The sequence below is a fragment of the Protopterus annectens genome, chromosome 2.part2 (assembly GCF_019279795.1).
Source record: "Protopterus annectens isolate FY-2018-M chromosome 2.part2, PAN1.0, whole genome shotgun sequence".
NCBI lineage: Eukaryota > Metazoa > Chordata > Ceratodontiformes > Protopteridae > Protopterus > Protopterus annectens.
Window position 1 is genome coordinate 1,017,849,496 of NC_056730.1, and position 17,353 is coordinate 1,017,866,848.

Below are 17,353 nucleotides of genomic sequence, written 5' to 3' on the forward strand. Positions count from 1 at the left end.
TAATGCTTAGTTACATGTCTTAGACTCAGCTTCCCCCCTTAGCAACCATTACATGGTGGCCATGTTGGTTTTGGTCTGCTGGTCCCTGCATTGTCATTCCATGTATTACATGAATCCCACATTTGTGGGTTTATACCCTTCTTTTTTATGCTTCTATACAGCGCAGCCCGTTTGCGCGGGGCTGCGCTGGGTTTAAACATCGGCGATTGCCGAAAAAAAATATATATATTTTTAATATTTTTCCATCAGGTTATCTTGCCAATGGCCACATATTTGGCCATTGGCATGCTGCCTGATTCATATGCAACCTTTTTTGGGAGCTGACATCGCTCCGTTGTGGATTTTGCAGAAATGTACTCAGTTGTCAACTGAGTACATTTCTGCAGCTAACACGTCTCCTACACGGACTGGTTTCTGCTTTGTGGATCGCTAATATACCTAATTTGCATACCTTTCTAATGCAAGTGAGGTATTTAGCTTGTCCACGCCCAGTCCGTGTAAGATACGTTTTAGCTGGTCTCTTACACGGAGTTTAGGGCTGTTCCTGGATCGCGAGGCTTGCATGGAGTGTTGCACGTCTCTTACACTCCGTGCAAGCCTTCGTGAATCCAGCCCCATGTTTGTGAGAGATTTGCTTCTAGAATTTACAGAAACCAACATTCAGTAATGCCTACCTACACCACAGTAGTGGACATAATCACAAATTCAAACAGAATACAGTCAAAGGACAGTATATCAGACTATTGTGCCTGACTTCTGATGATGGAATTTTTTATGAAGAAATTTCTTTCTAAGTTGAAATATATGTTTTTAGATACATACAATATGTCCATATGTTTACCCTATTCAACAGATAATGTTTAGGAGATATAAGAAAATATTTGTATATATTTGGTCATCAGGAAGGTTTACTGAACAAAATTAGGGAAAAACTTCATTCATATTTAGAAGGTTTTAATGTAAAAATTAGATTAGAAAAAATAATACAACAATTAAAGGTAAGGGGCTAGAAAGAATGTAAAAAAGAAAAAAGTATATATATATATATATATATATATATATATATATATATATATATATAAATAACACATTCAGAAAATTATATAAATATAGGGAATACTAATGGGGAAATGTGATTGTAACATAAAGAATGCTGTATATGTAACTATGTCTGTTTTGCCCTGCATTTTATATAATCAAGACTGATAACTGTTTAAAGAAAATAATTTATCAACACAACTATAAGGAAAACTAATGGCTTAAATGCATTGGTTAAAGATAGTAAAATCTGTAAACGTTTCAAAAAAAATATGTTTTTCATTTTAGAGAAAGTCAAAATGAATGAGGGGGGATATCAACATTATTTATTAACTAGAGAACTATATAGGCAATTAAAATTAGAAGCAGACAAGAAACAGGTTTAATGAGAATATTTGTATCAATTGTATCTTGAAAAACAAGCAAGCTGGATTATGATTGGATGAAGTTATCACATGATGTCTGTGTTTTTTTAATGACTATGAGTTCAAGTTTTATGCATTCTGAAGAAGTGTTGTTTAAGATGAAAGCACTAAATAAATTATATTATTTTTTTCAGTTACAGTCCTTCATTTGACTTACTGGGAGTACATGTGCATGTTTTGTTTAAGTTTTTAGTTATTTTTAATGTTATTCAGTGGCAGGTTCTGTAAAGGGTATTTGCACATTATCTCTCTACACAAAGGAGGAATTTCAGCAGACATCACTAACTTTAGACCTACAGCAATCTTATCCCACCTCTCAAAAATACTTGAAAAATGCATTCAAAACAACTTCCAAACAACTGCTAATCTATCTCCTGCAGGAAGAACTCCTGTCCCCCATACAACATGGTTTCCAGGGGATGGGTTACATTTTTGTCTGGGATGTAAGATTTCTTTAATGACTGACCAAAAATGTTTAGGGTTGTGTTTACTATTGTTCTGAATATTGTTATAGTATCATTTTTTATTTTCATTTATTGCTTTTTGTACAGAACATTCTGAAGTGTTTGAGATATTGTGTTGTTTATATTTTTGCCATTCTTTACACATTTATCTCTGTCCTTCATGAACATTCTACTCTTTTGGATAGACAAATTGCATCTTTTGTTTTTAATCTCTTCCTTTTTGGGGATGCGAGGAACTTTAGGATGTTCCAGTTAATATATGATAGGGAAGATGATAAGGAAGTAATGAATATTTCTGGGTTAAATTGGACAAGTTGAGTGTGGTTTTATAAACATGCTGTTTAAGTGGATATATAATATATCTGGTTGTATAGATTGTGAGGTGATCACTGAGAGAGTCTAACAATGTACCTGCGGTGGTGAGTTTGCTAGTTTCTGAAACTTGGATCCAGCCTAATAAGGAAATTGATGGCTTGCTATAATGTGGGGGCTATTAATTAGTTGTATGAAACCATATAAGTTCATGCTAGATGTAGGGGAGTTCGAAGTTATGTCCAACTAATTGATACTGACATCACCTGGTAGTATTTCTTCTTGTGGAATTATGGATATCCAATGAAGGATATCTTCCATTGTAACTGTATTGTCACCAGAAGGGACAATATGGTTAAGGAAATTAATACGATTTATTTAGCCTTTATTACAAGGTTAGACCCACTAGGCTAGTGGCATCTTTTCAGGGAAGACCCAAGATGTTGTTTATTCTACTAGGGGAAATTTGGTCAGGGCATCGGGGAACTTCACCTGCTTTTTTCAATTACTACCAAGGGATCTTTTACATCCAACTGAGCTACCACCAACTCAGACAGATGGGGTCTCAGTTTAATGTCTCATCCAAAGTATGGTGCATTGTGGAGTGCAGCACCCCAATTATGCTGCTCTTCAGTGTCAGCTAGCCATCTACTTTTGTTAAATGGTGATAAACATGCCCTGGTAGACCCACATCACAAGCTATTTAACCTAAGCCTAGCTACAGGCTCAGTCCTAGGGTGTACATCACTGATGATATCAGTCCATAAAGCTGGCCCTACTTTAGGAACTATAGGCCCATCAGCCTAATGAGTCTCATTTGTAAGGCTATGGAACACATTGTAGCAGACTTGATAAACATTGACATTACAAATCTCATCAAGTTAGATCCACAGTAATTTGATTTTGTAAGCGGTAGATCCTATGCAATGAACTATTCAAAAAAAGGTTTGTTGACAGTAGTCACACTGTGCACACAGCCTACCTTGATTTGGCCAAGGCATTTGACACCTCCCCACATGCTAGCATAATTATTAAAATAAATGGGCTGCAAATAGACCCATATGTGGTAAGATGAATTGTAAACTGGCTAAAAGACAGAACCCACACAATGCAGGGGTAGTGTAAAGCAACATGCACGTGACCAGTGGTGTACTGCAGGCTTCACTGCTGGGATCACTTTTGTTTGGTATTTACTGCTCTGACCTACAGATTAAAAACAATACCTCTGACTAACCAAGTCTGTGGATGACTGCAGTCAGGCAGTCATTGTTAAATCCCTGATCACAGGGAAGCCCTCCGTCTGGAACGTATTCTTATAAATGCCTTGTTTATTGAAAATGAGCTTAAATTAAATGCTAAAAAAAGTGCAACATTGTTGCATTTGGCAGGCAAACCTACTCCCAACATACAGCATTTACAATACCTCATTTTAAAATGAAAATGTATTAAGAGAGCTGGGAACATGGGCTGATAATTTCCACTCCTTTGAACACCTGTGGCAACAGTTGCCCAGAAATCCTTCTACTTGGAACAGCTAATCACCAAGGGAATATCATCTCAATCTAAAGATGTTATTGTCCCCTCATATTTAGCACTGATCAGACCAGTTATAGAATAGATTGCCTTCTTTGGGATGTACCTCACCAGACATATCAAACAGATGGAAAGACCCCAGAGGTTCCTAACAAAGAGGAACACTGGCTTAAAATGCCTTAACTACTAGAAAATATTAGAAGCACTGTTGTGGTTTTCTGTGTCTTATAGACTCTTTGAGGATACCTATGCATTGCCTTCTGAGCAATCCTTGATCAATTAGTCTAGAAAATCATGTACCTTCAGAAAACAAACAGTCCCACAAATAACAGATCAGTGATTTAAATCTGCTTCAGCTGATCAATAAAACAGGTGAACAGACAGATTCATTACTCAGCATCTCCCTCATCTCTGGGATGGACTTTCTCTGCAGATAAAGCAGTTTGATACACTATCTTTCTTCAAGTTGGACCGGATAATTGGATGGGTATTTATAAATTTGCCCCGGGCTTGACTGGCCCAGCCTTCCATGTGAGGGGAGGTACATTCTAATGTGAATGGCAAGATGAAGTGGTTACAAAACCCACAAGCCTTGAACGTCCTATAATTCCTACAAATATATAAATATTTAGTTGGTGCTTGCTGACCTCATAACTGGACTAATCAGATGACTCTTCTCAGCCATGACATGGACTCAGAGGAGGAGTAGAATAATACACACATATATATATACATATACACACACACACACACATATATATATATATATATATCAGGTAAAAAATAGCTGCTATATTTAGTGTTTCGATAATAACAGTAAGGTTTGTTAGTTAAAAAATGGCAAGACAACTTGGCAGAGCAACAGTCACTATTCCTGTTTCAGTTTTTTACTTACAGTTATTGGAAAGCGAATTGGAATAAACGCCTCAGATAATTGATGGTAACCATCCAAATTGATAGCCAAAAGCAAGTTTGTGTTGGACAATAACTGTCTGTTAAGATAGCAGCTGTTAGAGTTTCACGCCTTCTGCAAACAGATTACTGTAAAATAGTCTGCGAAACACACCGGCTGTTTAGATCCCAGTAAATTTTTGAGTTAATAGGTCGGTTTTCACCTCACCAAACAGGAAATTTGTTCCACAGTTAAACAACACAAGCTATTATGTGTTGAGGTTCGGTCTTCACCTCATTACAAATGGAAACAGCTGTCCAAAATGCACTTTTGAAAGGACCACAGCGATATAATCTTGTAAATACGAACACTTTATTGACAAAAAACTGGCAAGCGCTTTCACCTTGTAGGCTTCCTCAGGCCAAACACATCACAGAGCTTTGACATATATATATATATATATATATATATATATACTTTCGGTCTGTGTGACATCACTTCCCTTGTGCTTGACTCACATTCAAATATTTAAAGCAACACTAACTATATAAAAAATGTGCATAAAATGCAGAGTATAATGTTGGTCGACTATGATCAGCTCAACATATACTACTTAAAATCAATTGTATAATAATAATAATAAATAAAAAAATATATATATATAAATAGGAATGTCATACTTTTATTCTAAATTTGAACACTCTCTGCTGTGCTAAGATGGATTATTTAAGATGACATCAAGTAAGCGTTTTTTAAAAATAAAACCATATAAAACAAAATAAAAGCCTACTGTTAAACTTGTACCAAGTAGGAGTAGCTGTGCCAAGCAAACAATCTCAAGCTTATAAAACCAATCAATGTTAATGGATAGATGACTAAAATACTTCTCTAGGCATAACATGTCGGTACAAACCCTGCACTCAGTTGCATTTTAAGAAATATAAAGCTTAAAAATATCAGGACTAACATTAAACACTTCAGTCGAACATGTGTTAAATACCCAAGTTCAAATAAAGGCACTTCAGTTGAGCATATATTAGATACCCAGATACAAGTGATTGCACTTAATTGTGCTTCTGATGAGAAAAACAAATATAGTTTGCTGGAAATAGCTTATCAAAGCAATGCCTAGATTCTAGGTTATATCTCAAAAATAAAGTGATACAGCTTTCTTTAAAACTAATATAGCAGCATTAATCGCTTTTATGTTAGATGCGCAAATTCAAGTAAGAATATACACATATAATTCGAAACGTCATACAAATATCTAAAGACTAAATTGCAGACATGACCAGCTAATCTCTGTTGAACATATATTATATGGTAAATAATGTAGGTTCGCTGGATCAACATAAAATGAACCTTGTAACCTCAGCGTCGATATGATTAGAGCAAGTGCAAAATATGAGGTGTTGTGTCTTTTGTTGTTAATAACAAGACACAACTTCAAGATTACATTTTCCATGCACAACAGCCCTACTGTTATTGAGGCTAGCTTTTTAACATCAACCAGCCTCTAATTAAATCCACAATTTCAAGTATAGACTTTTAAATATACTTTTAAGCATTATGAAAAGCTAAAAGACAAACGTAAATGGTTGCTCACATTCTAGTACATTTTATATTATGAAAGATATAAAGCCATATGATCTGTATAAGCTGCTTAACTCATCTAATACCATTTACTACTTCCTAAGGTCTTTGCCTTTTAGTATTGGTTTAATAGGGATCCTGTCATTTAAGCCAGGTTCATGATCAGCTCTTAGTCTAATGATCCACTTAGTTTCATTTTGTTCAGTTCTGTTACAAATATCCCCCCTTCTAGTGGTGGGATGATTAACTTGCATGACTAGAAATTTAAATTTGTGATCTGGTGATGTATCAATGACATGTCTAGATAGTGCATTTTTATCATACTTTATCCTGATATTGTACATATGTTCTCTGATTCTATCTCTTAGCCGCCTGTCAGTCTTGCCCACATAAAATGCTGGGCAGGAACTGCAGGTGGCAAGATATACTGCATGCTGAGTGTTACAATTAGCTACTGGATAAAACTTAAAACACTGTAATGTAAGGAGGTGTATGAACATTGCTTTACTGTCTATTAAATCACAATAGTTATATTTCCTGCAAGGTTGAGTACTGCCTACCTTGGTATTTGATTTAGTAATATGCTATATTCTAGAAGAACTACATAACATCTTGTGTAAATTAAGTTTGTTCTTGTATATGAAGCTAGGGGCTTCACCTACAAATTCACTAATTCTAGGATCAACTTTCAGTATATCCCAATACTTAGAATAAGCTCTTTTTATGTCGTATACATCTTGTGTGTAATGGATACAGATTTTCATCTTTTCATCATATAGAGTTTTACTATTAGATGCATCATACATTTCATATGAACTAGATGCAAAATAAGGTGAAGCACTATCTTTCCTTAAACCATCTACTTCTAAGAATTTTGGACTAATTTCTGATGGTGTGTATGCCCTGTTAAGTAATTGTTGTTTGAGGTTATGTAACTCTGACTTATATCCTGTTTCTGTTGAATTTAATCGAGAAACTCTCATTGCTTGTCCCTTAATGACATTCTTAAACACAAAGCTAGGGTGCATACTAGATCTATGCAATAATGAGTTTCTGTAACAGGCTTTTCTGAAAACACCAGTATTCAAGAGACCACTAGGCATCCTCTCTACATACACATCTAAGTAAGAGACCAGTTGTTCAGAAGCTGTCATAGTAAATTTAAGATAACTGGTGGTTAGATTAATTTCTTCTAGAAATTCGTGCAAGTCACGATCATCAGACTTCCAAATCAAAAAGAGATCATCTACAAAACGTACATAAAAACTGACGTTTTGTTTATAGCTGTCAAGTGTGAATAAGTGCACATTTTCCCAGTCAGCCATAACTAGGTTGGCGTAGCTATTGGCACATGAAGTGCCCATAGCTACGCCATCATTCTGAATATAGATCTGACTGTTGAAAGAAAAAATGTTATTGGTCAAAACAACTCTCATAAGCTCACATAACGTGTCTACATGGTATTCAGTTATGGTCTGGTCTGCTATTAGATGTCGCCGAATGCTATCTATGCCTTCTTGATTAGGGATGGTTGTGAATAGAGACTGAACATCTAATGAAACTAACCAGAATCTATCATCTACTGTTATGTCTTTCGTTGCATCATATAACATCACAAGGAATTGCTTAGTGTCTTTGAGTATATACGTATACTTACTCACAATAGGTCTTAATTTGGATTCCAAATAGATGGATAACGGTTCAGTTATCCAACCTCTCCCGGCAACTATAGGTCTCATGGGAGGTTTATCTGGATGCTTGTGCATTTTTGGGATGCCTTGTATGCAAGGGATGGTAGGTTCATCAACTTGACAGTATTTATATAGATCACTATTAATTCTACCTGTACAGTGATTATTTGACAGAAATATAGAAACTCTATTAATTATCTGATCAACATGTTTGATGCCAATCGGTCTATAAAAATTAGCATCACTGAGCATATCAGTCATACTAGAGATATATCTCTCTGTATCCATTATAACAATGGGGCCTCCTTTATCAGCAGGTCTTATCACAATACTATCATCATTTTTCAATGTTCTCAAAGCTGTTCTTAAATTAGAGTGTAAATTGCCATACCATCTCTTATCTCTGTTCCTTCTATTTCATACAGTTCTTGTTCAACTAATTTCGAATATGCATCTATTAGCGGATGTAAGTTTGGTATATATGTGCTTGGTTTTCTAAGAGTGCATGCTCCATCTATAGACTGGTGATTACCGTAGTCTAAGCATAATTGAATGTTCCTAGTATATAGCTTAAGGTCTATTACTGAATCTGTAATATCACTTTTGACTGATGGTATAAAAGAAAGGCCTTTTTCTAATACAAGAGTTTCTTCCTTGGTTAATGATCTACTTGATATATTCCAAATCAATGATTCCCTGTCTTTTCCCACATTTTCTTTAAGGTTGGACCTATGCATTCTTCTTTGGGTAACCTCCTTTTTTGCCTCCCCCTGCTCATTGATCGATCTCTTCCTCCTCTCCGAAAATCGGAGATGGGGAAAGGGGCTACTGGATCATTACCACTGACTCCAGTTTTTAATGGTAGAATTTTCTTTCTAACTACATCTTCACTGTTTATGGAGGTGTCGTGATCAAGTTTGCATGCTACTGACTGATCCATGAGTTTTAATATAGGGGTCCTAACATTTGTTTCTTCCTCTCTATGTATCTCAACTACTGTAGTAATTTCATTATTTGAACTCTCTGCTACTGCGCATGGTCCTGATATTTGTGCAGGAACATTTCTACCACTTTCAGTTACTCCCCCTTCTTTACTATCTACAGTATAATTTATATTCCTGTTAACAGAACTCCTCATGTTATTCTTACTTCTTGTCGTATCTACCCTTCCTTGTGTCATATTAGTTCTATTGTCTCTAGGCCAAGTGAAGACTTGTCCTTGTTTAAAATCCACTGTATCCCTCCGAATCTTACTTTGTTTTTGTTCCATTAATTTCTTTTCAAACAAATATACATTATCTAACAATTTTTCAAACACTTTCTCCAAAATAAAGTTCGGATATGTCTCATAGATATGTTTCTGCTGTTCTCTTAACTTGTCTCTCAAGGTAGCTTCTTCTGGCAAAAAATATTTATTCATTAATTTCATATATCATATGCTAGTGTCAATGTTAATCATTTGCCACTTGTACAAAAGGTCAGGGTACATCGTGCCTGTGGTGGGCATCTTCAAGACGCGTAACCCTCTAGGTATGATTTTACGCGCTATGCATACCTCAAAGTGTTGCCTTTGTAACTGCATACGTTTAAGCTTTATAAAGTCAATTTCATTTGATTAAGCAAAGTAGAGAGTCCACTATAATTGGCCTCAGATGGTTCAGAGTCTATGTTGTCACAGGATACTTCATATGCTAGTAGTGGATTATCCTGGGCAGATACACAGTTATCAAATCTCTTTCTTTTAAGGTCTTGCTTCTCTGGATTGTAAGGTAATACTATCGGTGTATCATTTGGCTCTGCCATGACTAAGCAGCAAATTAACAAAATAAGAATCAGGTAAAAAATAGCTGCTATATTTAGTGTCTCGATAATAACAGTAAGGTTTGTTAGTTAAAAAATGGCAAGACAACTTGGCAGAGCAACAGTCACTATTCCTGTTTCAGTTTTTTACTTACAGTTAGTGGAAAGCGAATTGGAATAAACGCCTCAAATAATTGATGGTAACCATCCAAATTGATAGCCAAAAGCAAGTTTGTGTTGGACAATAACTGTCTGTTAAGATAACAGCTGTTAGAGTTTCACGCCTTCTGCAAACAGATTACTGTAAAATAGTCAGCGAAACACACCGGCTGTTTAGATCCCAGTACATTTTTGAGTTAACAGGTCGGTTTTCACCTCACCAAACAGGAAATTTGTTCCACAGTTAAACAACACAAGCTATTATGTGTTGAAGCTTGGTCTTCACCTCATTACAAATGGAAACAGCTGTCCAAAATGCACTTTTGAAAGGACCACAGCGATATAATCTTGTAAATACGAACACTTTATTGAGAAAAAAATGGCAAGCGCTTTCACCTTGTAGGCTTCCTCAGGCCAAACACATCACAGAGCTTTGACATATATATATACTTTAAGTCTGTGTGACATCACTTCCCTTGTGCTTGACTCACATTCAAATATTTAAAGCAACACTAACTATATAAAAAATGTGTATAAAATGCAGAGTATAATGTTGGTCGACTATGATCAGCTCAACATATACTACTTAAAATCAATTGTATAATAATAATAATAAATAAAAAAATATATATATATAAATATGAATGTCATACTTTTATTCTAAATTTGAACACTCTCTGCTGTGCTAAGATGGATTATTTAAGATGACATCAAGTAAGCGTTTTTTAAAAATAAAACCATATAAAACAAAATAAAAGCCTACTGTTAAACTTGTACCAAGTAGGAGTAGCTGTGCCAAGCAATCAATCTCAAGCTTATAAAACCAATCAATGTTAATGGATAGATGACTAAAATACTTCTCTAGGCATAACATGTCGGTACAAACCCTGCACTCAGTTGCATTTTAAGAAATATAAAGCTTAGAAATATCAGGACTAACATTAAACACTTCAGTTGAACATGTGTTAAATACCCAAGTTCAAATAAAGGCACTTCAGTTGAGCATATATTAGATACCCAGATACAAGTGATTGCACTTAATTGTGCTTTTGATGAGAAAAACAAATATAGTTTGCTGGAAATAGCTTATCAAAGCAATGCCTAGATGTGTTTAATGTTAGTCCTGATATTTGTAAGCTTTATATTTCTTAAAATGCAACTGACCAAAGACCAAACTTCATCACATAATAGCTTGTGTTGTTTAACTGTGGAACAAATTTCCTGTTTGGTGAGGTGAAAACCGACCTGTTAACTCAAAAATTTACTGGAATCTAAACAGCCGGTGTGTTTCGCTGACTATTTTACAGTAATCTGTTTGCAGAAGGCGTGAAACTCTAACAGCTGTTATCTTAACAGACAGTTATTGTCCAACACAAACTTGCTTTTGGCTATCAATTTGGATGGTTACCATCAATTATCTGAGGCGTTTATTCCAATTCGCTTTCCACTAACTGTAAGTAAAAAAACTGAAACAGGAATAGTGACTGTTGCTCTGCCAAGGTGTCTTGCCATTTTTTAACTAACATATATAAATATATAAGCAACAACAAAGACCAACAGTGAGTCCCAGCTCTACCTTCCAGATAAAATTTATTCAGTTGAAGTAGATTCTTTCTCTAGCGCCTCGGCCAACAGCCTTTACAGAGTAAGATAATAAAACTCATGAAACACTTGACAATATATACAAAGACAACCAATCAATCAATTATACACTTATATAATTAAATCACATATAATATATATTTAAAGCCATAGTTTTAAATAAGACTTTGCCAGTTACATTCTCTGTTCATTCCATATGGCTGTAAAGTCCCAAACTTCATAATTAAAATAGACTCCTTTTGTCTTAATATATTTTTTTGTTTGTCTTTCAGCTTTTTCCCGGTAAGGGGTCGCCACAGCGGAACTCTGGTCCACTAATGATTGGCATTAGATTTTTACGAAACACCGTGGTGCCAGCTTGATGCCCATCCTTCAACGAAGACACACCCATTTATGCACACATGTCTTTCGATCGCTACCCAACCGCGGGGAGGACATGCAGACTCCACACAGAAGGCACTCCCAAGCCACGCCAAGAATTGAACGGGAGAACCTCTTGCTGTGAGGTAACAATGCTACCGCCATACCATTATGGCATATATATATATATATATATATATATATATATATATATATATATATATATATATAAAATGTTATATTTAGCTATATATAGATATCCAGATAGATATAGACAGACACACACACACACACACACACACACACACACACACACACACACACACACACACACACACACACACACACACAAATGTGTGTGTACCTGTACTTATTTATTTATTTATGTTATATTTGTTAACTGGGTAGAGTCCGGCTGGGCAAGTAGGCCGTTTTCAGTGGAGACCCAGAGAGATAAGCTCCATAACAATAGTACAAAACAATTACAATATTTTTTCAAAGATTTACAAACAATTTCCAAAAAGTTTGACAGTTGCCAATAATCACAATTTACTAAAAGAAGAATGTAAAACAGAAAACATTACATTTAAGCCTTACTACAGACAATAATATGAAACTCGTTAGATATATAACTAAAAAACATTGTGGTATTTTCATTTGGTAGAAGTAAGACAAAAAGATAGCAGAACAGAAAACATTTAATCAAAGGCTTGATAAACTAGCTAGGAGTATTACAGGAGCATAGTCATTGTTGAGTAAAGTATTCCTTTAGGAGTTTTTTTGAAGCTATGACGGTCTCTGTTTTTTAAGATATTCTAGGGTAATAGGTTCCACTGTTTGGCTACTTTGAAGTGGAAGAGAGAGTCACTGAAGTAATTATGGACTTTGTAACCTTGAGTATAAGTTTATTGGATTATCTAAGGGTCCTGGGGTTGGTATTTAGTTGCACTAGATTGGAGAGTGCAGGGCAGTTTTCAGGTTTGTGGATAATAGAATGGGCAGTAGTGAGCTGACTGAGCAATAACAGATTGAGAAATTCAAGCCAGTGTAGTTTTTGCAGAGCAAGGCAATGATGGGTCCTGTTGGGTATATTAAGAGCACATTTTGCTTCTTTGTTATAACAGGAATCAAGTAGATATAAATCAGACTTGTGCAGGTTAGTAAAAAGTTGAGAACAGTAGAGAAGCGTAGCTAGGAGGTGGGATATGGCTGTGGTTAGTCTGGCATTTTGAGTAAGGTAAGGTTGGCCCTATATGGAGCACCATTTGATGTGAACTTTCTTAATTGTGAGTGATATGTGTTTATTGAATGTTAGGTTGTTGTCTATTGTGACACCAAGTAGTTTTGTTTGGTTAACTGGTGCTATTATAGTACCATTAGTGGAGTAGATGGAGAGAGGAGGTGGTTTTGCTTTGGATTTCCTGTTAGAGAAGATCATTAATTTTGTTTTGTTTGGGTTTAGGATGAGTTCATTTAGATAATTTTCAATATCTAGAAATGACTTTTGCAGTTTATCTTGGAGTTCTTAGGGTGTGGGAGCAGAGCAAATAAGAGTAGCATTGTCAGCATATTGAATAATAGATGCAGATTATTGGCAGTGTTTAGACTATTTGTGAATATAACAAAAAGGAAAGGGCCACGGATGGAACCCTGACGAACCCCAACAGAGACTGGGAGGAGTGTGGAAAGTTTATTATCCCATTTAGTTGCCTGTTGTTGATTAGTAAGATAGCTAAAGAACCAGCTGAGAGCTGAAGAGTTGAGGTTGAAGGAGGTTAAAATGTTGAGTAGTAGTTGGTGGGATACCATTTCAAAAGATTTGGACATATCAAGGAATACAGTAGAGACTAGTTGTCCATTGTTTTTGAGGAGGTTGATGTAGTTAGTGAAACTTATGAGGGATGTGGAGTTACTGTGTTTTGGACAGAAGTTGTGCTGTGAACTAGATAAGAGGTTATTTGTAGTGAGGTGGTCTAGGAGCTGCTTACGGATACATTTCTCTAAGATTTTGGCTAGGGGTGAGACAATGGCAATAGGCCGATAATTAGAGAGATCTTTAGATGGGCCTCCCTTGTGGAGAGGGTTTCATATGGGATATTTTGCATAGTATGGGGACATATTGTTCTGCGATGGAACGATTGATTAGGATAGATACAGGATAGGCGATGGAGCTTGTAGCAGTTTTTAAGAAGTCATTAGGGAGTTGGTCAGCTGCTAGACAGGTAAGTTTTAGTTTTGATAGGACTTTTTTGATATAAGAGGTTTATATGGGTTTAAAAGAGAAGTAGTTGGGTTTATAATTAGAAGAGGTTGGCACTGTCAGGGGTTGGTTAGATTTGTTGTTGTTGTTTAAAAGTGAGGTGATAGTTGTAATGAAATGAGAGTTAAATTGGGATGCTATACATTCAGTGCTATTTGTTGTAGATGGTGCGTGGGTAGAAGTTTTGCCAGGGTTGAGGAGGTAGTTAAGGTTTTGCCAAACTTTTTGTGGGTTATTTATGTGTTTTTGCTGACAAGCTAGAAAATAAGAATTTTTGTCAGATAATATTTGCTTCTTAGTTAGGTTTCTGTAAGAGGTAAGGTTTCCTGAGGTTTTGGAGATGTGATAAGCAGTCCCGGCTCTATCCCTTTGTTTAATGAAATTTAGCATCTTTGGTTATCCAAGGTAGGTTTTTGGCTTTGGAGCGAATTTGTCTTGTTGGAGCAAGGTTATTAAGGATGTTGAGGAAAGTATCATTAAAATATTGTGCAACTTGGTCTAGGTGGAGTGATTTTAGAGGTGACAAGTTGCAGTTTTGAAGCAGGGAATTTAAGATGGTAGGAAAAAAATTAATTTTGTTGTGTATGTGTTTAAGAATGACTTTACAGGATGAATGAATGTGTTTCCTTAGAAAAAGGTAGAGAAGTGATTACTGAGAGAATCAGACAGGCACCCAACCAGGTGGGCAAAGTTGGGCTTATTGGTTAGTATTCAGTCTAGAATAGATTCTTTCTTAGTCTGTTTATCGATTCTAGTGGGGAAGTTTATAGTTTGGGTGAAATTGAATAAACTGATAAAATTGGAGTGGTTGTCAAATAAGCAGGATAGCCAGTCTAAGTTGAAATCACCTAGCACTATAGTTCCTTGGTTGAAAGTAGAGGATGCCCAAGATAGAAGACTTTCAATGGTAGATAGATTATTTCCTCGTGCTAGGTAGGAGGAAATAATTATGATGGTTTGATGTGGATTTACTTATATGTATAATACACACACACACACACACACATATATATATATATATATATAGAGAGAGAGAGAGACAGAGAGGGAGAGCATGAGAGATAGCAGTAGAAGATGCATGTGTGGATATATGCTGTGAGAAAAAGGTAAAAAGACATTAGAGGTGAAAGATGATAGTGTCAGGAAGAGCAAGGTAATAACAATGGGACGTAAAGGGGACCCATGTGTGCAGCCAAAAAACACCAAATAACACAATGAGGATCATGTAGTAATGCTTAAATAGTAGTGACAGTCTAAAATGCACTTGCAGAATGCTCTTTAATAACTAGGTCAGCTTAGCAATGCTAACTGGTGAGTTCAGAAACTGTGTAGAATATTAAGGAAGTTGAAGGTTTACCAAAACTTAGCAGTATCTTAGAAACTTTGTAAATAATGCCACAAACTCCACTACTTGTTAAGGCACCCAAGTGTTACTATGTGAGCCTCGTTGTGTTAATAATGGGTCAGAGACTGCCTAACAAAATGAAAATTCCTGCAGATATGTCTAATTAACACAGCAAATAATAATTTACATAGATAAGATGGGTAATCATGAGGAATAAAGCTTAAAAAAGATACAGAAATTAAAGGAAACTATGCAAAAGTAAACTCAAGGGAAACTGCGTTCACTAAAGGGGATTTTTGAAAAACATTATTTTACTAAATTCTCAAAGCTGTTGGGATCAAAGGTGAATAATACGTTTACTTTCAGTATTTCTTTGTAGTCAGCATTGTGGAATACCTGCAGGAAAAAACAGATGTAAACAAATAACTGACACTGATCAGTGGTGCTAACATGGGGTACAGCAAAATGACCAGCATCAGCATCCCTATGTACCCTTGGCAGCCAGATGTCTCCTAATCTGTGCAGGATAAAAAAGCAAACATATTCTGCAAATAATATGTTGCATTGCTATTAATTCATGGTAATAGGAAGGACTCCTATGATCCCTTGAATTGTGGTAATACTGGGTACAAATTTATAGATGTACCAGTGAGTTGTCTTGCACAGTTTGGTACCAGGTTGGAGGAAAACGTAGCTGTGCATCAGAAGATTCTATAAATTTAGTGGTCAGTGGTTGGATGTGAGGTTAAGACAGACTATGAGAAGGCAGCACTAATTTCAGGCTCTACTGACTATAAAACAGGAACTGTAGTCATGATGCATATGTAAAGAGAAGTGTTTTTTGTGGTTAAATAGCAGCTGAAATGTAATGCATGTTTTCTGTGCAACAGTGTTCTTCCTTCATGTTTAAGGCTGTGAGGCATGTTACTGACTTGGAGTACTTACAATGCTGTTATTTGGAAAGATCCACTGTTGATAAAAAGACATGTGCATAGGATGTGCCTGTTCAGAAAAATCATCATGTCAATAGCTTATCTTGCAGAGTCAAAAATTTGAAGCATAGCAAATACCCCCTGACACGCATGAAATGATAAGTTCTGTACAGAAGGAAGCTACATGAATCACTGGGTTTGTAATGAACTCATATTTACATATATATCATGAAGATGTAATTTAATATCCAGAAAACACATTAGAGGACAATATCATTACTTCAAATTAGAGGAAGGGAAATGCCTTAGTAAACATCTTTAAGAAGGATTGGAGAGTTTCCTTGAAAAAGGAGGTGGCACCACTATAGTCATCTATGTAATGCTTGTAAAGGTCTGGCAAAATGTATATGCATAAGAGATAAGTGGGTAATATGTGTATAGGATAATAGGTACAGCCAGAAGTAAGTGCTATGTAATTGATTGAGTGAGTGTCATCGCTTGTTTAAGAAAACTCTCTTATCCTATGATACATTTACCAACGCCATCTTTCTATTTGGAATATCTGCCTGTCTTCTGTCAACTGTGTTAATCAGGTCTTTCTGCAGATTTTTTTGTTAGGGTGTTATGTTTTCTCTCCCATCTTTATCATCCCTTTCTTTTCCTTGATCCTGTCTCCCTCCCATTATAATTCTGATCCCCTTAACCCCCCTTTATCAGTTTTGTTTACCTTGATCCATGCACATCTTATCATCACGTAGTTTCATAAATAAGAAAACGACTAATAGTTGCCTCACATTTTTAGTTAATTCGACTTTTTTAATGTGGCATGAGAGTCAGAGAGGGATATATTCCAAGGTTTTAAGAAATGGTTCTCTTATCTTGATACACCGGCATGTGTCTTTGGACATTCTGTACTTTGTCACTATGTGTTCCTGACTTGTATGATA